Here is a 23,253-nt window from a genome sequence, read left to right on the forward strand (position 1 = left end):
AGGCTCGTCTTTCATCTCCCAAGATGAAGGGATGTCTGAATCCGCTGTGGAGACCACAGAGAAGACCTAGTTCTCCACCTCTTCACTACTGGAGGCCTCACATCCTTTCAAAACTCGAGAGGTCTGCGGAGATCAATGCTTCCAAAGGAGACGATGCCTGACTCTTCTTGAAAATGGATAGGAGTCCCAGGATCCCTGTGGCACGTGGAAAGGGACCCTAGGTCTCCCACCTCACGTTTAGACGCATCCCAATTGCCATGCCAGGACTCGAGGAGAATCCCGAGGTGTCCCTCGCACCTAGGCAGGAGTCCTGACGTCGCTGAACAAACACGTGTCTGGAAGGGCCCTCCCCGTCGTAACTCGAGAATATACCCCAGGTTCCGGCCGCAACTCGAGAAAAACCATGAGACTTCCCCCTCCCCGGGAGATGAGGCCCGATTAACCTGCACTGCGTGCAGACCAATTCCATGTTCCACATCAAACGTGAAAGGAGCCTTGATTTCCTTAATGGCACTCCAGAGAAAACCCAAGATCACTGTCTCAAGTCTAGAGGGATCCTGAGGTCACTGTAGCAGCACGAAAGGGCTCCGTGGACCCCAAATCAACTCGAGATGAGAGCTTAGTCCCTGGCTTCGACTCAAGAGGAATACCAACTTTCCACAAGCACCTCAAGAGGAGGATTCTCTCAGCTACTGGTATGTCAGAGGGACCCTGAGTTTGTGGCCTCAAGTGGAATGGACACCGAGATGCTCTGACTCGAAGTAAGGCCGGATATCCCTGCAGTGAATTGAACACAGGCTCGTCTTGCATCTCCCAATTCGAAGGGTTGTCTGAATCCCCTGTGGAGACCACAGAGAAAGACCTAGTCCTCCGCCTCAACGCGACCGGAGGCCTCACATCCTTTGAAAATTCGAAAGGTCCGCGGAGATCAATACTTCCCAAGGAGACGATGCCTGACTCCTCTTGAAAATGGATAGGAGACCCAGGATCCGTGTGGCACGTGGAAAGGGACCCTGGGTCTCCCGCCTCACGTGGAGACGCCTCCCAATTGCCATGCCAAGACTCGAGGAGAATCCCGAGGTGTCCCTCGCACCTAGGCAGGAGTCCTGACGTCGCTGAACAAACACGTGTCTGGAAGGGCCCTCCCCGTCGTAACTCGAGAATATGCCCCAGGTTCCGGCCGCAACTCGAGAAAAACCATGAGACTTCCCCCTCGCCGTGAGATGAGGCCCGATTCCCCTGCACTGCGTGCAGACCAATTCCGTGTTCCACATCAAACGTGAAAGGAGCCTTGATTTCCTTGATGGCACTCCAGAGAAAACCCAAGATCACTGTCTCAAGTCTAGAGGGATCCTGAGGTCACTGGAGCAACACGAAAGGGCTCCGTCGACCCCAAATCAACTCGAGATGAGAGATTAGTCCCTGGCTTCAACTCAAGAGAAATACGAAATTTCCCGAAGCCCCTCAAGAGGAGGCTTCTCTCAGCTACAGGTATGTGAGAGGGACCCTGAGTTTGTGGCCTCAAGTGGAATGGACACCGAGATGCTCTGACTCAAAGTAAGGCCAGATATCCCTGCAGTGAATTGAATGCAGGCTCGTCTTGCATTTCCCAAGATGAAGGGATGTCTGAATCCCCAGTGGAGACCACAGAGAAAGACCTAGTCCTCCGCCTCATCGCGACCGGAGGCCTCACATCCTTTGAAAACTAGAGATGTCCGCGGAGATCAATGCTTCCAAATAGACGATGCCTGACTCCTCTTGAAAATGGATAGGAGTCCCAGGATCCCTGTGGCACGTGGAAAGGGACCCTGGGTCTCCCGCCTCACGTGGAGACGCGTCCCCATTGCCATGCCAAGACTCGAGGAGAATCCCGAGGTGTCCCTCGCACCTAGGCAGGAGTCCTGACGTCGCTGAACAAACACGTGTCTGGAAGGGCCCTCCCCGTCGTAACTCGAGAATATACCCCAGGTTCCGGGCGCAACTCGAGAAAAACCATGAGACTTCCCCCTCGCCGTGAGATGAGGCCCGATTCCCCTGCCCTGCGTGCAGAGAAATTCCGTACTCCACATCAAAAATGAAAGGAGCCTTGATTTCCTTGATGGCACTCCAGAGAAAACCCAAGATCACTGTCTCAAGTCTAGAGGGGTCCTGAGGTCACTGGAGCATCACGAAAGGGCTCCGTGGACCCCAAATCAACTCGAGATGAGAGCTTAGTCCCTGGCTTCGACTCAACAGGAATACCAACTTTCCACAAGCACCTCAAGAGGAGGCTACTCTCAGCTACAGGTATGTGAGAGGGACCCTGAGTTTGTGGCCTCAAGTGGAATGGACACCGAGATGCTCTGACTCGAAGTAAGGCCAGATATCCCTGCAGTGAATTGAATGCAGGCTCGTCTTGCATCTCCCAAGACGAAGGGATGTCTGAATCCCCTGTGGAGACCACAGAGAAAGACCTAGTCCTCCGCCTCATCGCGACCGGAGGCCTCACATCCTTTGAAAACTCGAGAGGTCCGCGGAAATCAATGCTTCCAAAGGAAACGATGCCTGTCGCCTCTTGAAAATGGATAGGAGTCCCAGGATCACTGTCGCACGTGGAAAGGGACCCTGGGTCTCCCGCCTCACGTGGAGACGCATCCCAATTGCCATGCCAAGACTTGAGGAGAATCCCGAGGTGTCCCTCGCACCTAGGCAGGAGTCCTGAAGTCGCTGAACAAACACGTGTCTGGAAGGGCCCTCCCCGTCGTAACTCGAGAATATACCCCAGGTTCCGGCCGCAACTCGAGAAAAACCATGAGACTTCCCCCTCGCCGCGAGATGAGGCCCGATTCCGGTGCACTGTGTGCAGAGCAATTCCGTGTTCCACATCAAACGTGAAAGGAGCCTTGATTTCTTGATGGCACTCCAATGAAAACACAAGATCACTGTCTCAAGTCTAGAAGGATCCTGAGGTCACTGTAGCAACACGAAAGGACTCCGTGGTCCCCAAATCAAATCGAGATGAGACTTAGTCCCTGGCTTCGACTCAAGAGGAATCCCAACTTTCCACAAGCACCTCAAGAAGAGGCTTCTCTCAGCTACAGGTATGTGAGAGGGACCCTGAGTTTGTGGCCTCAAGTGGAATGGACCCCGAGATGCTCTGACTCGAAGTAAGTCCATATATCCCTGCAGTGAATTGAATGCAGGCTCGTCTTGCATCTCCCAAGACGAAGGGATGTCTGAATCCCCTGTGGAGACCACAGAGAAAGACCTAGTTCTCCGCCTCATCGCGACCGGAGGCCTCACATCCTTTGAAAACTCTTGAGGTCCGCCGAGAACCATGCTTAAAAAGGAGACGATGCCTGACTCCTCTTGAAAATGGATAGGAGTCCCAGGATCCCTGTGGCACGTGGAAAGGGACCCTGGGTCTCCCGCCTCACGTGGAGACGAGTCCCAATTGACATGCCAAGTCTCGAGGAAAATCCCGAGGTGTCCTTCGCACCTAGGCAGGAATCCTGACGTCGCTGAACAAACACGGTTATGGAAGCGCCCTCCCCGTCGTAACTGGAGAATATACCCCAGGTTCTGGCCCAACTCGAGAAAAACCATGAGACTTCCCCCTCGCCGCGAGATAAGGCCCGATTCCCCTGCACTGCGTGCAGAGCAATTCCGTGTTCCACATCAAACGTGAAAGGAGCCTTGATTTCCTTGATGGCACTCCAGAGAAAACCCAAGATCACTGTCTCAAGTATAGAGGGATCCTGAGGTCACTGGAGTAACACGAAAAGCCTCCTGGAACCCAAATCAACTCGAGATGAGAGCTTAGTCCCTGGCTTCGACTCAAGAGGAATACCAACTTTCCATAAGCTCCTCAAGAGGAGGCTTCTCTCAGCAACAGGTATGTGAGAGGGACCCTGAGTTTGTGGCCTCAATTGGAATGGACACCGAGATGCTCTGACTCGAAGTAAGGCCAGATATCCCTGCAGTGAATTTAATGCAGGCTCGTCTTGCATCTCCCAAGACGAAGGGTTGTCTGAATCCCCTGTGGAGACCACAGAGAAAGACCTAGTCATCCGCCTCAACGCGAACGGAGGCCTCACAACCTTTGAAAACTCGAGAGGTCCGTGGAGATCAATGCTTCCAAAGGATACGATGCCTGACTACTCTTGAAACTGGATAGGAGGCCCAGGATCCCTGAGGCACGTGGAAAGGGACCCTGGGTCTCGCGCCTCACGTGGAGACGCGTCCCAATTGCCATGCCAAGACTCGAGGAGAATACCGAGGTGTCCCTCGCACCTAGGCAGGAATCCTGACGTCGCTGAACAAACACGTGTCTGGAAGGGCCCTCCCCGTCGTAACTCGAGAATATACCCTGGGTTCCGGCCGCAACTCGAGAAAAACCAAGAGACTTCCCCCTCGCCGCGAGATGAGGCCCGATTCCCCTGCACTGCGTGCAGAGCAATTCCGTGTTCCACATCAAACGTGAAAGGAGCCTTGATTTCCTTGATGGCACTCCAGAGAAAACCCTGATCACTGGCTCAAGTCTAGAGGGATCCTGAGGTCACTGGAGCAACACGAAAGGGCTCCAGGGACCCCAAATCAACTCGAGATGAGAGCATAGTCCCTGGCTTCGACTCAAGAGGAATACCAACTTTCCACAAGCACCTCAAGAGGAGGCATCTCTCAGCTACAGGTATGTGAGAGGGATCCTGAGTTTGTGGCCTCAAGTGGAATGGACACCGAGATGCTCTGACTCGAAGTAAGGCCGAATATCCCTGCAATGAATTGAATGCAGGCTCCTCTTGCATCTCCCAAGACGAAGGGTTGTCTGAATCCCCTGTGGAGACCACAGAGGAAGACCTAGTCCTCCGCCTCAACGCGAACGGAGGCCTCACATCCTTTGAAAACTCGAGAGGTCCGAGGAGATCAATGCTTCCAAAGGAGACGATGCCTGACTCCTCTTGAAAATGGATAGGAGTCCCAGGATCCCTGTGGCACGTGGAAAGGGACCCTGGGTCTCCCGCCTCAGGTGGAGACGCATCCCAATTGCCATGCCAAGACTCGAGGAGAATTCCGAGGTGTCCCGCGCACCTAGGCAGGAGTCCTGACGTCGCTGAGCAAACACGTGTCTGGAAGGCCCTCCCCATCGTAACTCGAGAATATACCCCAGGTTCTGGCCGGAACTCAAGAAAAACCATGAGACTTCCCCCTCGCCGCAGATGAGGCCCGATTCGCCTGCACTGCGTGCAGAGCATTTCCGTGTTCCACATCAAACGTGAAAGGAGCCTTGATTTCCTTGATTGCACTCCAGAGAGTATCCAGCATCACTGCCTCAAGTCTAGAGGGATCCTGAGGTCACTGGAGCAACACGAAAGGGCTCCGTGGACCCCAAATCAACTCGAGATGAGAGCTTAATCTCTGGCTTCGACTCAAGAGGAATACCAACTTTCCACAAGCACCTCAAGAGGAGGCTTCTCTCAGCTACAGGTATGTGAGAGGGACCCTGAGTTTGTGGCCTCAAGTGGAATGGACACTGAGATGCTCTGACTCGAAGTAAGGCCGGATATCCATGCAGTGAATTGAATGCAGGCTCGTCTTGCTCCTCCCAATCCGAAGGGATGTCTGAATCCCCTGTGGAGACCACAGAGAAAGATCTAGTTCTCCGCCTCATCGTGACCGGAGGCCTCACATCCGTTCAATACTGGAGAGGTCCGCGGCGATCAATGCTTCCAAAGGAGACGATGCGTGACTCCTCTTGAAAATGGACAGGAGTTTCAGGATCCCTGTGGAACTTGGAAAGGGACCCTTGGTCTACCGCCTCACGTGGAGACGCGTCCCAATTGCCATGCCAAGACTCGAAGAGAATCCCGAGGAGTCAATCGCTCCTAGGCAGGAGTCCTGACTTCGCTGAACAAACACGTGTTCGGAAGGGCCCTCCCCGTCGTAACTCGAGAATATACCCCAGGTTCCGGCCGCAACTCGAGAAAAACCATGAAACTTCCCCCTCGCTGCGAGATGAGGCCCGATTCCCCTGCACTGTGTGCAGAGCAATTCCGGGTTCCACATCAAACTTAAAAGGAGCCTTGATTTCCTTGATGGCACTCCAGAGAAAACCCAAGATCACTGTCTCAAGTCTAGAGGGATCCTGAGGTCACTGTACCAAAACGAAAGGGCTCCGTGGACCCCAAATCAACTCGAGATGAGAGCTTAGTCCCTGGCTTCGACTCAAGAGGATTACCAACTTTCCACAAGCACCTCAAGAGGAGGCTTCTCTCAGCTACAGGTATGTGAGAGGGACCCTGAGTTTGTGGCCTCAAGTGGAATGGACACCGAGATGCTCTGACTCGAAGTAAGGCCGGATATCCCTGCAGTGAAGTGAATGCAGGCTCGTCTTGCATCTCCCAAGACGAACGGTTGTCTGAATCCCCTGTGGAGAGCACAGAGAAAGACCTAGTCCTACGCCTCAAAGCAACCGGAGGCCTCATATTCTTTGAAAAATCGAAAGGTCTGCGTAGATCAATACTTCCGAAGGAGACGATGCCTGACTCCTCTTGAAAATGGATAGGAGTCCCAGGATCCCTGTGGCACGTGGAAATGGACACTGGGTCTCCGGCCTCACGTGGAGACGCGTCCCAATTGCCATGCCAAGCCTCGAGGAGAATCCCGAGGTGTCCCTCGCACCTAGGCAGGAGTCCTGACGTCGCTGAACAAACACGTGTCTGGAAGGGCCCTCCCCGTCGTAACTCGAGAATATACCCCAGGTTCCGGCCGCAACTCGAGAAAAACCATGAGACTTCCCCCTCGCCGCGAGATGAGGCCCGATTCCCCTGCACTGCGTGCAGAGCAATTCCGTGTTCCACATCAAACGTGAAAGGAGCCTTGATTTCCTTGATGGCACTCTAGAGAAAACCCAAGATCACTGTCTCAAGTCTAGAGGGATCCTGAGGTCACTGTAGCAACACGAAAGGGCTTCATGGACCCCAAATCAACTCGAGATGAGAGCTTAGTCCCTTGCTTCAACTCAAGAGGAATACCAACTTTCCACAAGCACCTCAAGAGGAGGCTTCTCTCAGCTACAGGTTTGTGAGAGGGACCCTGAGTTTGTGGCCTCAAGTGGAATGGACACCGAGATGCTCTGACTCGAAGTAAGGCCAGATATCCCTGCAGTGAATTGAATGCAGGCTCGTCTTGCATCTCCCAAGACGAAGGGTTGTCTGAATCCCCTGTGGAGACCACAGAGAAAGACCTAGTCCTCCACCTCATCGCGACCGGAGGCCTCACATCCTTTGAAAACTCGAGAGGTCCGCAGAGATCAATACTTCCGAAGGAGACGATGCCTGAGTCCTCTTGAAAATGGATAGTAGTCCCAGGATCCCTGTGGCTCGTGGAAAGGGACCCTGGGTCTCCCGCCTCACGTGGAGACGCGTCCCAATTGCCATGCCAAGACTCGAGGAGAATCCCGAGGTGTCCCTCGCACCAAGGCAGGAGTCCTGACGTCGCTGAACAAACACGTGTCTGGAAGGGCCCTCCCCGCGTAACTCGAGAATATACCCCAGGTTCCGGCCGCAACTCGAGAAAAACCATGAGACTTCCTCCTCACCGCGAGATGAGGCCCGATTCCCCTGCACTGCGTGCAGAGCAATTCCGTGTTCCACATCAAACGTGAAAGGAGCCTTGATTTCCTTGATGGCACTCCAGAGAAAACCCTGATCACTGGCTCAAGTCTAGAGGGATCCTGAGCTCACTGGAGCAACACGAAAGGGCTCCAGGGACCCCAAATCAACTCGAGATGAGAGCATAGTCCCTGGCTTCGACTCAAGAGGAATACCAACTTTCCACAAGCACCTCAAGAGGAGGCATCTCTCAGCTACAGGTATGTGAGAGGGATCCTGAGTTTGTGGCCTCAAGTGGAATGGACACCGCCATGCTCTGACTCGAAGTAAGGCCGAATATCCCTGCAATGAATTGAATGCAGGCTCCTCTTGCATCTCCCAAGACGAAGGGTTGTCTGAATCCCCTGTGGAGACCACAGAGAAAGACCTAGTCCTCCGCCTCAACGCGAACGGAGGCCTCACATCCTTTGAAAACTCGAGAGGTCCGAGGAGATCAATGCTTCCAAAGGAGACGATGCCTGACTCCTCTTGAAAATGGATAGGAGTCCCAGGATCCCTGTGGCACGTGGAAAGGGACCCTGGGTCTCCCGCCTCAGGTGGAGATGCATCCCAATTGCCATGCCAAGACTCGAGGAGAATTCCGAGGTGTCCCGCGCACCTAGGCAGGAGTCCTGACGTCGCTGAGCAAACACGTGTCTGGAAGGCCCTCCCCGTCGTAACTCGAGAATATACCCCAGGTTCCGGCCGGAACTCAAGAAAAACCATGAGACTTCCCCCTCGCCGCAGATGAGGCCCGATTCCCCTGCACTGCGTGCAGAGCATTTCCGTGTTCCACATCAAACGTGAAAGGAGCCTTGATTTCCTTGATGGCACTCCAGAGAGTATCCAGCATCACTGCCTCAAGTCTAGAGGGATCCTGAGATCACTGTAGCAACACGAAAGGGCTCCGTGGACCCCAAATCAACTCGAGATGAGAGCTTAATCTCTGGCTTCGACTCAAGAGGAATACCAACTTTCCACAAGCACCTCAAGAGGAGGCTTCTCTCAGCTACAGGTATGTGAGAGGGACCCTGAGTTTGTGGCCTCAAGTGGAATGGACACTGAGATGCTCTGACTCGAAGTAAGGCCGGATATCCGTGCAGTGAATTGAATGCAGGCTCGTCTTGCTCCTCCCAATCCGAAGGGATGTCTGAATCCCCTGTGGAGACCACAGAGAAAGATCTAGTTCTCCGCCTCATCGTGACCGGAGGCCTCACATCCGTTCAATACTGGAGAGGTCCGCGGCGATCAATGCTTCCAAATTAGACGATGCGTGACTCCTCTTGAAAATGGACAGGAGTTTCAGGATCCCTGTGGAACTTGGAAAGGGACCCTTGGTCTACCGCCTCACGTGGAGACGCGTCCCAATTGCCATGCCAAGACTCGAAGAGAATCCCGAGGAGTCAATTGCTCCTAGGCAGGAGTCCTGACTTCGCTGAACAAACACGTGTTCGGAAGGGCCCTCCCCGTCGTAACTCGAGAATATACCCCAGGTTCCGGCCGCAACTCGAGAAAAACCATGAAACTTCCCCCTCGCTGCGAGATGAGGCCCGATTCCCCTGCACTGTGTGCAGAGCAATTCCGGGTTCCACATCAAACTTAAAAGGAGCCTTGATTTCCTTGATGGCACTCCAGAGAAAACCCAAGATCACTGTCTCAAGTCTAGAGGGATCCTGAGGTCACTGTACCAAAACGAAAGGGCTCCGTGGACCCCAAATCAACTCGAGATGAGAGCTTAGTCCCTGGCTTCGACTCAAGAGGATTACCAACTTTCCACAAGCACCTCAAGAGGAGGCTTCTCTCAGCTACAGGTATGTGAGAGGGACCCTGAGTTTGTGGCCTCAAGTGGAATGGACACCGAGATGCTCTGACTCGAAGTAAGGCCGGATATCCCTGCAGTGAAGTGAATGCAGGCTCGTCTTGCATCTCCCAAGACGAACGGTTGTCTGAATCCCCTGTGGAGAGCACAGAGAAAGACCTAGTCCTACGCCTCAAAGCAACCGGAGGCCTCATATTCTTTGAAAAATCGAAAGGTCTGCGTAGATCAATACTTCCGAAGGAGACGATGCCTGACTCCTCTTGAAAATGGATAGGAGTCCCAGGATCCCTGTGGCACGTGGAAATGGACACTGGGTCTCCGGCCTCACGTGGAGACGCGTCCCAATTGCCATGCCAAGCCTCGAGGAGAATCCCGAGGTGTCCCTCGCACCTAGGCAGGAGTCCTGACATCCCTGAACAAACACGTGTCTGGAAGGGCCCTCCCCGTCGTAACTCGAGAATATACCCCAGGTTCCGGCCGCAACTCGAGAAAAACCATGAGACTTCCCACTCGCCGCGAGATGAGGCCCGATTCCCCTGCACTGCGTGCAGAGCAATTCCGTGTTCCACATCAAACGTGAAAGGAGCCTTGATTTCCTTGATGGCACTCTAGAGAAAACCCAAGATCACTGTCTCAAGTCTAGAGGGATCCTGAGGTCACTGTAGCAACACGAAAGGGCTTCATGGACCCCAAATCAACTCGAAATGAGAGCTTAGTCCCTTGCTTCAACTCAAGAGGAATACCAACTTTCCACAAGCACCTCAAGAGGAGGCTTCTCTCAGCTACAGGTTTGTGAGAGGGACCCTGAGTTTGTGGCCTCAAGTGGAATGGACACCGAGATGCTCTGACTCGAAGTACGGCCGGATATCCCTGCAGTGAATTGAATGCAGGCTCGTCTTGCATCTCCCAAGACGAAGGGTTGTCTGAATCCCCTGTGGAGACCACAGAGAATGACCTAGTCCTCCACCTCATCGCGACCGGAGGCCTCACATCCTTTGAAAACTCGAGAGGTCCGCAGAGATCAATACTTCCGAAGGAGACGATGCCTGAGTCCTCTTGAAAATGAATAGTAGTCCCAGGATCCCTGTGGCTCGTGGAAAGGGACCCTGGGTCTCCCGCCTCACGTGGAGACGCGTCCCAATTGCCATGCCAAGACTCGAGGAGAATCCCGAGGTGTCCCTCGCACCAAGGCAGGAGTCCTGACGTCCCTGAACAAACACGTGTCTGGAAGGGCCCTCCCCGCGTAACTCGAGAATATACCCCAGGTTCCGGCCGCAACTCGAGAAAAACCATGAGACTTCCTCCTCACCGCGAGATGAGGCCCGATTCCCCTGCACTGCGTGCAGAGCAATTCCTTCTTCCACATCAAACGTGAAAGGAGCCTTGATTTCCTTGATGGCACTCTAGAGAAAACCCAAGATCACTGTCTCAAGTCTAGAGGGATCCTGAGATCACTGTAGCAACATGAAAGGGCTCCGTGGACCCCAAATCAACTCGAGATGAGAGCTTAGTCCCTGGCTTCGACTCAAGAGGAATACCAACTTTCCACAAGCACCTCAAGAGGAGGCTTCTCTCAGCTACAGTTATGTGAGAGGGACCCTGAGTTTGTGGCCTCAAGTGGAATGGACCCCGAGATGCTCTGACTCGAAGTAAGGCCGGATATCCCTGCAGTGAATTGAATGAAGGCTCGTCTTGCATCTCCCAAGACGAAGGGATGTCTGAATCCCCTGTGGAGACCACAGAGAAAGACCTAATTCTCCGCCTCATCGCGACCGGAGGCCTCACATCTTTGAAAACTCGAGAGGTCTACGGAGATCAATGCTTCCAAAGGAGACGATGCCTGACTCCTCTTGAAAATGGATAGGAGTCCCAGGATCACTGTGGCACGTGGAAAGGGACTCTGGGTCTCCCGCCTCACGTGGAGACGCGTCCCAATTGCCATGCCAAGACTCGAGGAGAATCCCGAGGTGTCCCTCGCACCTAGACAGGAGTCCTGACGTCGCTGAACAAACACGTGTCTGGAAAGGCCCTGCCCATCGTAACTTGAGAATATACCCCAGGTTCCGGCCGGAACTCAAGAAAAACCATGAGACTTCCCCCTCGCCGCGAAATCATGGCCGATTCCCCTGCACTGCATGCAGAGCAATTTCGTGTTCCACATCAAACGTGAAAGGAGCCTTGATTTCCTTGATGGCACTCCAGAGAAAACCCAAGATCACTGTCTCAAGTCTAGAGGGATCCTGAGGTCACTGGAGCAACAGGAAAGGGCTCCGTGGACCCCAAATCAACTCGAGATGAGAGCTTAGTCCCTGGCTTCGACTCAAGAGGAATACCAACTTTCCACAAGCACCTCAAGAGGAGGCTTCTCTCAGCTATATGTATGTGAGAGGGACCCTGAGTTTGTGGCCTCAAGTGGAATGGACCCCGAAATGCTGTCACTCGAAGTAAGGCCGGATATCCCTGCAGTGAATTGAATGCAGGCTCGTCTTGCATCTCCCAAGGTGAAGGGATGTCTGAATCCCATGTGGAGACCACAGAGAAAGACCTAGTTCTCCGCCTCATTGCGACCGGAGGCCTCACATCCTTTGAAAACTCGAGAGGTCCGCGGAGATCAATGCTTCCAAAGGAGACGATGCCTGACTCCTTTTGAAAATGGATAGGAGTCCCAGGTTCCCTGTGGCACGTCGAAAGGGATGCTGGTTCTCCCGCCTCACGTGGAGACACGTCCCAATTTCCATGCGAAGACTCGAGGAGAATCCCGAGGTGTCCCTCGCACCTAGGCAGGAGTCCTGACGTCGCTGAACAAACACGTGTCTGGAAGGGCCCTCCCCGTCGTAACTCGAGAATATAAATCAGGTTTCGGCCGCAACTCGAGAAAAACAATGAGACTTCCCCCTCGCCGCGAGATGAGGCCCGATTCCCCTGCACTGCATGCAGAGCAATTCCGTGTTCCACATCAAACGTGAAAGGAGCCTTGATTTCCTTGATGGCACTCCAGAGAAAAACCAAGATCACTGTCTCAAGTCTAGAGGGATCCTGAGGTCACTGGAGCAACTCGAAAGGGCTCCGTGGACCCCAGATCAACTCGAGATGAGAGCTTAGTCCCTGGCTTCGACTCAAGAGAAATACCAACTTTCCACAAGCACCTCAAGAGGAGGCTTCTCTCAGCAACAGATATGTGAGAGGGACCCTGAGTTTGTGGCCTCAAGTGGAATGGACACCGAGATGCTCTGACTCGAAGTAAGGCCGGATATCCGTGCAGTGAATTGAATGCAGGCTCGTCTTGCTCCTCCCAATCCGAAGGGATGTCTGAATCCCCTGTGGAGACCACAGAGAAAGATCTAGTTCTCCGCCTCATCGTGACCGGAGGCCTCACATCCGTTCAATACTGGAGAGGTCCGCGGCGATCAATGCTTCCAAAGGAGAGGATGCGTGACTCCTCTTGAAAATGGACAGGAGTTTCAGGATCCCTGTGGAACTTGGAAAGGTACCCTTGGTCTACCGCCTCACGTGGAGACGCGTCCCAATTGCCATGCCAAGACTCGAAGAGAATCCCGAGGAGTCAATCGCTCCTAGGCAGGAGTCCTGACTTCGCTGAACAAACACGTGTTCGGAAGGGCCCTCCCCGTCGTAACTCGAGAATATACCCCAGGTTCCGGCCGCAACTCGAGAAAAACCATGAAACTTCCCCCTCGCTGCGAGATGAGGCCCGATTCCCCTGCACTGTGTGCAGAGCAATTCCGGGTTCCACATCAAACTTAAAAGGAGCCTTGATTTCCTTGATGGCACTCCAGAGAAAACCCAAGATCACTGTCTCAAGTCTAGAGGGATCCTGAGGTCACTGTAGCAGCACGAAAGGGCTCCGTGGACCCCAAATCAACTCGAGATGAGAGCTTAGTCCCTGGCTTCGACTCAAGAGGATTACCAACTTTCCACAAGCACCTCAAGAGGAGGCTTCTCTCAGCTACAGGTATGTGAGAGGGACCCTGAGTTTGTGGCCTCAAGTGGAATGGACACCGAGATGCTCTGACTCGAAGTAAGGCCGGATATCCCTGCAGTGAAGTGAATGCAGGCTCGTCTTGCATCTCCCAAGACGAACGGTTGTCTGAATCCCCTGTGGAGAGCACAGAGAAAGACCTAGTCCTACGCCTCAAAGCAACCGGAGGCCTCATATTCTTTGAAAAATCGAAAGGTCTGCGTAGATCAATACTTCCGAAGGAGACGATGCCTGACTCCTCTTGAAAATGGATAGGAGTCCCAGGATCCCTGTGGCACGTGGAAATGGACACTGGGTCTCCGGCCTAACGTGGAGACGCGTCCCAATTGCCATGCCAAGCCTCGAGGAGAATCCCGAGTTGTCCCTCGCACCTAGGCAGGAGTCCTGACGTCCCTGAACAAACACGTGTCTGGAAGGGCCCTCCCCGTCGTAACTCGAGAATATACCCCAGGTTCCGGCCGCAACTCGAGAAAAACCATGAGACTTCCCCCTCGCCGCGAGATGAGGCCCGATTCCCCTGCACTGCGTGCAGAGCAATTCCGTGTTCCACATCAAACGTGAAAGGAGCCTTGATTTCCTTGATGGCACTCTAGAGAAAACCCAAGATCACTGTCTCAAGTCTAGAGGGATCCTGAGGTCACTGTAGCAACACGAAAGGGCTTCATGGACCCCAAATCAACTCGAGATGAGAGCTTAGTCCCTTGCTTCAACTCAAGAGGAATACCAACTTTCCACAAGCACCTCAAGAGGAGGCTTCTCTCAGCTACAGGTTTGTGAGAGGGACCCTTAGTTTGTGGCCTCAAGTGGAATGGACACCGAGATGCTCTGACTCGAAGTAAGGCCGGATATCCCTGCAGTGAATTGAATGCAGGCTCGTCTTGCATCTCCCAAGACGAAGGGTTGTCTGAATCCCCTGTGGAGACCACAGAGAAAGACCTAGTCCTCCACCTCATCGCGACCGGAGGCCTCACATCCTTTGAAAACTCGAGAGGTCCGCAGAGATCAATACTTCAAAAGGAGACGATGCCTGAGTCCTCTTGAAAATGGATAGTAGTCCCAGGATCCCTGTGGCTCGTGGAAAGGGACCCTGGGTCTCCCGCCTCACGTGGAGACGCGTCCCAATTGCCATGCCAAGACTCGAGGAGAATCCCGAGGTGTCCCTCGCACCAAGGCAGGAGTCCTGACGTCCCTGAACAAACACGTGTCTGGAAGGGCCCTCCCCGCGTAACTCGAGAATATACCCCAGGTTCCGGCCGCAACTCGAGAAAAACCATGAGACTTCCTCCTCACCGCGAGATGAGGCCCGATTCCCCTGCACTGCGTGCAGAGCAATTCCTTCTTCCACATCAAACGTGAAAGGAGCCTTGATTTCCTTGATGGCACTCTAGAGAAAACCCAAGATCACTGTCTCAAGTCTAGAGGGATCCTGAGATCACTGTAGCAACACGAAAGGGCTCCGTGGACCCCAAATCAACTCGAGATGAGAGCTTAGTCCCTGGCTTCGACTCAAGAGGAATACCAACTTTCCACAAGCACCTCAAGAGGAGGCTTCTCTCAGCTACAGTTATGTGAGAGGGACCCTGAGTTTGTGGCCTCAAGTGGAATGGACCCCGAGATGCTCTGACTCGAAGTAAGGCCGGATATCCCTGCAGTGAATTGAATGAAGGCTCGTCTTGCATCTCCCAAGACGAAGGGATGTCTGAATCCCCTGTGGAGACCACAGAGAAAAACCTAATTCTCCGCCTCATCGCGACCGGAGGCCTCACATCTTTGAAAACTCGAGAGGTCTACGGAGATCAATGCTTCCAAAGGAGACGATGCCTGACTCCTCTTGAAAATGGATAGGAGTCCCAGGATCACTGTGGCACGTGGAAAGGGACACTGGGTCTCCCGCCTCACGTGGAGACGCGTCCCAAATGCCATGCCAAGACTCAAGGAGAATCCCGAGGTGTCCCTCGCACCTAGGCAGGAGTCCTGACGTCGCTGAACAAACACGAGTCTGGAAGGGCCCTCCCCGTCGTAACTCGAGAATATACCCCAGGTTCTGGCCGGAACTCAAGAAAAACCATGAGACTTCCCCCTCGCCGCGAAATGATGGCCGATTTCACAGCACTGCGTGAAGAGCAATTCCGTGTTCCACATCAAACGTGAAAGGAGCCTTGCTTTCCTTGATAGCACTCCAGAGAAAACCCAAGATCACTGTCTCAAGTCTAGAGGGATCCTGAGGTCAGTGGAGCAACACGAAAGGGCTCCGTGGACCCCAAATCAACTCGAGATGAGACCTTAGTCTCTGGCTTCGACTCAAGAGGAATACCAACTTTCCACAAGCACCTCAAGAGGAGGCTTCTCTCAGCTACAGGTATGTGAGAGGACCCTGAGTTTGTGGCCTCAAGTGGAATGGACCCCGAGATGCTCTGACTCGAAGTATGGCCGGATATCCCTGCAGTGAATTGAATGCAGGCTCGTCTTGCATCTCCCAAGTCGAAGGGATGTCTGAATACCCTGTGGAGACCACAGAGAAAGACCTAGTTCTCCGCCTCATCGCGACCGGAGGCCTCACATCCTTTGAAATCTCGAGAGGTACGCGCAGAACAATGCTTCCAAAGGAGACGATGCCTGACTCCTCTTGAAAATGGATAGGAGTCCCAGGATCACTGTGGCACGTGGAAAGGGACCCTTGGTCTACCGCCTCACGTGGAGACGCGTCCCAATTGCCATGCCAAGACTCGAGGAGAATACCGAGGTGTCCCTCGCACCTAGGCAGGAATCCTGACGTCGCTGAACAAACACGTGTCTGGAAGGGCCCTCCCCGTCGTAACTCGAGAATATACCCTGGGATCCGGCCGCAACTCGAGAAAAACCAAGAGACTTCCCCCTCGCCGCGAGATGAGGCCCGATTCCCCTGCACTGCGTGCAGAGCAATTCCGTGTTCCACATCAAACGTGAAAGGAGCCTTGATTTCCTTGATGGCACTCCAGAGAAAACCCTGATCACTGGCTCAAGTCTAGAGGGATCCTGAGGTCACTGGAGCAACACGAAAGGGCTCCAGGGACCCCAAATCAACTCGAGATGAGAGCATAGTCCCTGGCTTCGACTCAAGAGGAATACCAACTTTCCACAAGCACCTCAAGAGGAGGCATCTCTCAGCTACAGGTATGTGAGAGGGATCCTGAGTTTGTGGCCTCAAGTGGAATGGACACCGAGATGCTCTGACTCGAAGTAAGGCCGAATATCCCTGCAATGAATTGAATGCAGGCTCCTCTTGCATCTCCCAAGACGAAGGGTTGTCTGAATCCCCTGTGGAGACCACAGAGAAAGACCTAGTCCTCCGCCTCAACGCGAACGGAGGCCTCACATCCTTTGAAAACTCGAGAGGTCCGAGGAGATCAATGCTTCCAAAGGAGACGATGCCTGACTCCTCTTGAAAATGGATAGGAGTCCCAGGATCCCTGTGGCACGTGGAAAGGGACCCTGGGTCTCCCGCCTCAGGTGGAGACGCATCCCAATTGCCATGCCAAGACTCGAGGAGAATTCCGAGGTGTCCCGCGCACCTAGGCAGGAGTCCTGACGTCGCTGAGCAAACACGTGTCTGGAAGGCCCTCCCCGTCGTAACTCGAGAATATACCCCAGGTTCCGGCCGGAACTCAAGAAAAACCATGAGACTTCCCCCTCGCCGCAGATGAGGCCCGATTCCCCTGCACTGCGTGCAGAGCATTTCCGTGTTCCACATCAAACGTGAAAGGAGCCTTGATTTCCTTGATTGCACTCCAGAGAGTATCCAGCATCACTGCCTCAAGTCTAGAGGGATCCTGAGGTCACTGGAGCAACACGAAAGGGCTCCGTGGACCCCAAATCAACTCGAGATGAGAGCTTAATCTCTGGCTTCGACTCAAGAGGAATACCAACTTTCCACAAGCACCTCAAGAGGAGGCTTCTCTCAGCTACAGGTATGTGAGAGGGACCCTGAGTTTGTGGCCTCAAGTGGAATGGACACTGAGATGCTCTGACTCGAAGTAAGGCCGGATATCCGTGCAGTGAATTGAATGCAGGCTCGTCTTGCTCCTCCCAATCCGAAGGGATGTCTGAATCCCCTGTGGAGACCACAGAGAAAGATCTAGTTCTCCGCCTCATCGTGACCGGAGGCCTCACATCCGTTCAATACTGGAGAGGTCCGCGGCGATCAATGCTTCCAAAGGAGACGATGCGTGACTCCTCTTGAAAATGGACAGGAGTTTCAGGATCCCTGTGGAACTTGGAAAGGGACCCTTGGTCTACCGCCTCACGTGGAGACGCGTCCCAATTGCCATGCCAAGACTCGAAGAGAATCCCGAGGAGTCAATCGCTCCTAGGCAGGAGTCCTGACTTCGCTGAACAAACACGTGTTCGGAAGGGCCCTCCCCGTCGTAACTCGAGAATATACCCCAGGTTCCGGCCGCAACTCGAGAAAAACCATGAAACTTAACCCTCGCTGCGAGATGAGGCCCGATTCCCCTGCACTGTGTGCAGAGCAATTCCGGGTTCCACATCAAACTTAAAAGGAGCCTTGATTTCCTTGATGGCACTCCAGAGAAAACCCAAGATCACTGTCTCAAGTCTAGAGGGATCCTGAGGTCACTGTAGCAGCACGAAAGGGCTCCGTGGACCCCAAATCAACTCGAGATGAGAGCTTAGTCCCTGGCTTCGACTCAAGAGGATTACCAACTTTCCACAAGCACCTCAAGAGGAGGCTTCTCTCAGCTACAGGTATGTGAGAGGGACCCTGAGTTTGTGGCCTCAAGTGGAATGGACACCGAGATGCTCTGACTCGAAGTAAGGCCGGATATCCCTGCAGTGAAGTGAATGCAGGCTCGTCTTGCATCTCCCAAGACGAACGGTTGTCTGAATCCCCTGTGGAGAGCACAGAGAAAGACCTAGTCCTACGCCTCAAAGCAACCGGAGGCCTCATATTCTTTGAAAAATCGAAAGGTCTGCGTAGATCAATACTTCCGAAGGAGACGATGCCTGACTCCTCTTGAAAATGGATAGGAGTCCCAGGATCCCTGTGGCACGTGGAAATGGACACTGGGTCTCCGGCCTCACGTGGAGACGCGTCCCAATTGCCATGCCAAGCCTCGAGGAGAATCCCGAGGTGTCCCTCGCACCTAGGCAGGAGTCCTGACGTCCCTGAACAAACACGTGTCTGGAAGGGCCCTCCCCGTCGTAACTCGAGAATATACCCCAGGTTCCGGCCGCAACTCGAGAAAAACCATGAGACTTCCCCCTCGCCGCGAGATGAGGCCCGATTCCCCTGCACTGCGTGCAGAGCAATTCCGTGTTCCACATCAAACGTGAAAGGAGCCTTGATTTCCTTGATGGCACTCTAGAGAAAACCCAAGATCACTGTCTCAAGTCTAGAGGGATCCTGAGGTCACTGTAGCAACACGAAAGGGCTTCATGGACCCCAAATCAACTCGAGATGAGAGCTTAGTCCCTTGCTTCAACTCAAGAGGAATACCAACTTTCCACAAGCACCTCAAGAGGAGGCTTCTCTCAGCTACAGGTTTGTGAGAGGGACCCTGAGTTTGTGGCCTCAAGTGGAATGGACACCGAGATGCTCTGACTCGAAGTAAGGCCGGATATCCCTGCAGTGAATTGAATGCAGGCTCGTCTTGCATCTCCCAAGACGAAGGGTTGTCTGAATCCCCTGTGGAGACCACAGAGAAAGACCTAGTCCTCCACCTCATCGCGACCGGAGGCCTCACATCCTTTGAAAACTCGAGAGGTCCGCAGAGATCCATACTTCCGAAGGAGACGATGCCTGAGTCCTCTTGAAAATGGATAGTAGTCCCAGGATCCCTGTGGCTCGTGGAAAGGGACCCTGGGTCTCCCGCCTCACGTGGAGACGCGTCCCAATTGCCATGCCAAGACTCGAGGAGAATCCCGAGGTGTCCCTCGCACCAAGGCAGGAGTCCTGACGTCGCTGAACAAACACGTGTCTGGAAGGGCCCTCCCCGCGTAACTCGAGAATATACCCCAGGTTCCGGCCGCAACTCGAGAAAAACCATGAGACTTCCTCCTCACCGCGAGATGAGGCCCGATTCCCCTGCACTGCGTGCAGAGCAATTCCTTCTTCCACATCAAACGTGAAAGGAGCCTTGATTTCCTTGATGGCACTCTAGAGAAAACCCAAGATCACTGTCTCAAGTCTAGAGGGATCCTGAGATCACTGTAGCAACACGAAAGGGCTCCGTGGACCCCAAATCAACTCGAGATGAGAGCTTAGTCCCTGGCTTCGACTCAAGAGGAATACCAACTTTCCACAAGCACCTCAAGAGGAGGCTTCTCTCAGCTACAGTTATGTGAGAGGGACCCTGAGTTTGTGGCCTCAAGTGGAATGGACCCCGAGATGCTCTGACTCGAAGTAAGGCCGGATATCCCTGCAGTGAATTGAATGAAGGCTCGTCTTGCATCTCCCAAGACGAAGGGATGTCTGAATCCCCTGTGGAGACCACAGAGAAAGACCTAATTCTCCGCCTCATCGCGACCGGAGGCCTCACATCTTTGAAAACTCGAGAGGTCTACGGAGATCAATGCTTCCAAAGGAGACGATGCCTGACTCCTCTTGAAAATGGATAGGAGTCCCAGGATCACTGTGGCACGTGGAAAGGGACCCTGGGTCTCCCGCCTCACGTGGAGACGCGTCCCAATTGCCATGCCAAGACTCGAGGAGAATACCGAGGTGTCCCTCGCACCTAGGCAGGAATCCTGACGTCGCTGAACAAACACGTGTCTGGAAGGGCCCTCCCCATCGTAACTCGAGAATATACCCTGGGATCCGGCCGCAACTCGAGAAAAACCAAGAGACTTCCCCCTCGCCGCGAGATGAGGCCCGATTCCCCTGCACTGCGTGCAGAGCAATTCCGTGTTCCACATCAAACGTGAAAGGAGCCTTGATTTCCTTGATGGCACTCCAGAGAAAACCCTGATCACTGGCTCAAGTCTAGAGGGATCCTGAGGTCACTGGAGCAACACGAAAGGGCTCCAGGGACCCCAAATCAACTCGAGATGAGAGCATAGTCCCTGGCTTCGACTCAAGAGGAATACCAACTTTCCACAAGCACCTCAAGAGGAGGCATCTCTCAGCTACAGGTATGTGAGAGGGATCCTGAGTTTGTGGCCTCAAGTGGAATGGACACCGAGATGCTCTGACTCGAAGTAAGGCCGAATATCCCTGCAATGAATTGAATGCAGGCTCCTCTTGCATCTCCAAAGACGAAGGGTTGTCTGAATCCCCTGTGGAGACCACAGAGAAAGACCTAGTCCTCCGCCTCAACGCGAACGGAGGCCTCACATCCTTTGAAAACTCGAGAGGTCCGAGGAGATCAATGCTTCCAAAGGAGACGATGCCTGACTCCTCTTGAAAATGGATAGGAGTCCCAGGATCCCTGTGGCACGTGGAAAGGGACCCTGGGTCTCCCGCCTCAGGTGGAGACGCATCCCAATTGCCATGCCAAGACTCGAGGAGAATTCCGAGGTGTCCCGCGCACCTAGGCAGGAGTCCTGACGTCGCTGAGCAAACACGTGTCTGGAAGGCCCTCCCCGTCGTAACTCGAGAATATACCCCAGGTTCCGGCCGGAACTCAAGAAAAACCATGAGACTTCCCCCTCGCCGCAGATGAGGCCCGATTCCCCTGCACTGCGTGCAGAGCATTTCCGTGTTCCACATCAAACGTGAAAGGAGCCTTGATTTCCTTGATTGCACTCCAGAGAGTATCCAGCATCACTGCCTCAAGTCTAGAGGGATCCTGAGGTCACTGGAGCAACACGAAAGGGCTGCGTGGACCCCAAATCAACTCGAGATGAGAGCTTAATCTCTGGCTTCGACTCAAGAGGAATACCAACTTTCCACAAGCACCTCACGAGGAGGATTCTCTCAGCTACAGGTATGTGAGAGGGACCCTGAGTTTGTGGCCTCAAGTGGAATGGACACTGAGATGCTCTGACTCGAAGTAAGGCCGGATATCCGTGCAGTGAATTGAATGCAGGCTCGTCTTGCTCCTCCCAATCCGAAGGGATGTCTGAATCCCCTGTGGAGACCACAGAGAAAGATCTAGTTCTCCGCCTCATCGTGACCGGAGGCCTCACATCCGTTCAATACTGGAGAGGTCCGCGGCGATCAATGCTTCCAAAGGAGAGGATGCATGACTCCTCTTGAAAATGGACAGGAGTTTCAGGATCCCTGTGGAACTTGGAAAGGTACCCTTGGTCTACCGCCTCACGTGGAGACGCGTCCCAATTGCCATGCCAAGACTCGAAGAGAATCCCGAGGAGTCAATCGCTCCTAGGCAGGAGTCCTGACTTCGCTGAACAAACACGTGTTCGGAAGGGCCCTCCCCGTCGTAACTCGAGAATATACCCCAGGTTCCGGCCGCAACTCGAGAAAAACCATGAAACTTCCCCCTCGCTGCGAGATGAGGCCCGATTCCCCTGCACTGTGTGCAGAGCAATTCCGGGTTCCACATCAAACTTAAAAGGAGCCTTGATTTCCTTGATGGCACTCCAGAGAAAACCCAAGATCACTGTCTCAAGTCTAGAGGGATCCTGAGGTCACTGTAGCAGCACGAAAGGGCTCCGTGGACCCCAAATCAACTCGAGATGAGAGCTTAGTCCCTGGCTTCGACTCAAGAGGATTACCAACTTTCCACAAGCACCTCAAGAGGAGGCTTCTCTCAGCTACAGGTATGTGAGAGGGACCCTGAGTTTGTGGCCTCAAGTGGAATGGACACCGAGATGCTCTGACTCGAAGTAAGGCCGGATATCCCTGCAGTGAAGTGAATGCAGGCTCGTCTTGCATCTCCCAAGACGAACGGTTGTCTGAATCCCCTGTGGAGAGCACAGAGAAAGACCTAGTCCTACGCCTCAAAGCAACCGGAGGCCTCATATTCTTTGAAAAATCGAAAGGTCTGCGTAGATCAATACTTCCGAAGGAGACGATGCCTGACTCCTCTTGAAAATGGATAGGAGTCCCAGGATCCCTGTGGCACGTGGAAATGGACCCTGGGTCTCCGGCCTCACGTGGAGACGCGTCCCAATTGCCATGCCAAGCCTCGAGGAGAATCCCGAGGTGTCCCTCGCACCTAGGCAGGAGTCCTGACGTCCCTGAACAAACACGTGTCTGGAAGGGCCCTCCCCGTCGTAACTCGAGAATATACCCCAGGTTCCGGCCGCAACTCGAGAAAAACCATGAGACTTCCCCCTCGCCGCGAGATGAGGCCCGATTCCCCTGCACTGCGTGCAGAGCAATTCCGTGTTCCACATCAAACGTGAAAGGAGCCTTGATTTCCTTGATGGCACTCTAGAGAAAACCCAAGATCACTGTCTCAAGTCTAGAGGGATCCTGAGGTCACTGTAGCAACACGAAAGGGCTTCATGGACCCCAAATCAACTCGAGATGAGAGCTTAGTCCCTTGCTTCAACTCAAGAGGAATACCAACTTTCCACAAGCACCTCAAGAGGAGGCTTCTCTCAGCTACAGGTTTGTGAGAGGGACCCTGAGTTTGTGGCCTCAAGTGGAATGGACACCGAGATGCTCTGACTCGAAGTAAGGCCGGATATCCCTGCAGTGAATTGAATGCAGGCTCGTCTTGCATCTCCCAAGACGAAGGGTTGTCTGAATCCCCTGTGGAGACCACAGAGAAAGACCTAGTCCTCCACCTCATCGCGACCGGAGGCCTCACATCCTTTGAAAACTCGAGAGGTCCGCAGAGATCAATACTTCAAAAGGAGACGATGCCTGAGTCCTCTTGAAAATGGATAGTAGTCCCAGGATC

The sequence above is a fragment of the Dama dama genome, chromosome 6 (genome assembly GCF_033118175.1).
Source record: "Dama dama isolate Ldn47 chromosome 6, ASM3311817v1, whole genome shotgun sequence".
Lineage (NCBI taxonomy): Eukaryota > Metazoa > Chordata > Mammalia > Artiodactyla > Cervidae > Dama > Dama dama.